The following is a 1,899-nucleotide window of genomic DNA, read 5'->3' as shown; positions in this document are numbered from 1 at the left end:
GACTGGCGGACGATCTCCCCCTGCCCCCCCCCTCCACCCCGAAAGCGAAAGGGAAAGGCCAGGAGAAGGGAAGGACGGGCCGGCAGGTCCTCCCCGCCTCCCAAGGCGTCTGGAAACTTCTTGGAAGTTGAGGTCTCCTTCCAGCGCTCAGCTTCCCCTCCCGGGGACGGCCTGGCCGGTCACCCCCGGCGCGCGCCGAGGGCGTGACTCCTTCTCCCTGTAGGTCTTGGGGGGCAGTGGGGGGGTGCTTCCACCAGGCCGCCGTCTGGGTTCCCAGTAAGAGCAAGAGCTTAGACAAACCCTTCTTCCCCGGGCGGGCAGACGGCGGCAGCGCTGCCCAAACCGGGCCAAACCCCGGTAGCGGGGTGAAGGAAGACTCAGCCATGTCGGATTCGTTAATTCTGCCCGGGGTGGTGTGTATGTGTGTATTTGTGTGTGCGTGTTTGTGCATTTGTGTGTGTGTATTTGTGTGCGTATTTGTGTATTTGTGTGTGTGTGTGGTTGATGGGGGCAGCCACAGTGCTGGGTCCATTCCCCCCCCCCAACAAAAAGCTGAGGTGCTCAGAACCAGCTTGGGAAATAGCCCTGGACTGAAGAAAGGTCCCGCAGGGCAGGCGGCCTTCACTGGGTAGACTTAGCTTAAGGAAGGATATGTGATCGTTTGGAAGGAAAGAAAAGGTTCTCACCAATCTTTTTTTTCCAGGAGAAAAGGTGGAGATTAAGGGGAACCAAGCGCGCCCGCGGAAATTAAGTAGTTGTGGAGAAACATAGTTGGCAGATATTTAGGCAACAGGACAGAAATTAAATATTTAAGGGAGCAGCAAACGGATCGAGTATTTTAGAAAAAGAACCAAGCATTTAAAAGAAACAGCGGAGGTCAGATATTTGGGGGGAGGGGGAAGAAACACCCTGAACATTCGGGAAAGAATCTAAAAGGATAGAACGGAGGATTTAAAAAAACAATAACAAAATTTAGACTAAGGGAGAAGAAAGGGAGCGTAGCGAACAAAAATACCATTCGGGGGTAGAAAGGATGAAACGTGGTCAGCAAAAATGGACACGGGCAGCGCAGCCAACGAGAATAGATGGAGGAGTTGGAGACGGTCACTTCTTAGGGGGCAGCGCGCGTCCTTTTTGTGTTCGCGGGACAAAAGGAATCAAGGGATGGACTAATTCGAGGCTGGAAGGGAGACGCGTTGGTGTGGGGGGGAGATGGAGAAGTAGAATGGTTGGAAAGGGGAGACAAGAAGGAAAAAAACAAAACGAGAGCGGAGAAAGGAGAAAGAGGGGAGGGGGAAGGAGAGACGTTTAGAATCCGTGTCGGCAGACCTGGGAGGGAAATTGAAGATTGGTTGCAAGAGGGAGAAGGAAAGAGAGAGCGAGTGAGGAGAGAAAGGAAGTTTAGAATCTGTATCCGAACGGGGAGGGAAATGAAGGTTGCAAGCAAGAAGGAGAAGGGGGGGAAAAAAGGAGGAAGAGAGGAAGGAGGAAGAGAGATTTAGAATCCGTATCCGGAGAACAGGAGAGGGAAATGAAGATTGGTTGGAAGAGGGGAAGAAGAGAGGAAGGGGGGGAGAGGAAAGATTAGAATCCGTCTCGGGAGAACAGGGAGGGAAATGAAGATTGCATGCAAGAAGGAGAAGGGAAAAAGGAGGAAGAGAGGGGAAGGAGGAAAAGAGGGGGGTGGTTAGAATCCGCATCGGAAGACCAGGGGGGGGGGCAATGACTGTTGGGGAGGAAGAAGAGGAGGAGGAGGAGGAGGAGGAATGCACGGGGAGATGGCGCTTCCGTGCCAGGAAGAGGATGAAGATGGGGAGGGGGGGAGGAAAAAGCAAAACAACAACAAAAAAAACCCACCCTACTTTCTGGGGATTAGGAAAGGATCCCTGGGGAGGAGAG

The sequence above is a fragment of the Dipodomys ordii genome, unplaced genomic scaffold (assembly GCF_000151885.1).
Source record: "Dipodomys ordii isolate 6190 unplaced genomic scaffold, Dord_2.0 Scaffold29, whole genome shotgun sequence".
Lineage (NCBI taxonomy): Eukaryota > Metazoa > Chordata > Mammalia > Rodentia > Heteromyidae > Dipodomys > Dipodomys ordii.
This window is presented reverse-complemented; position numbering follows the sequence as displayed.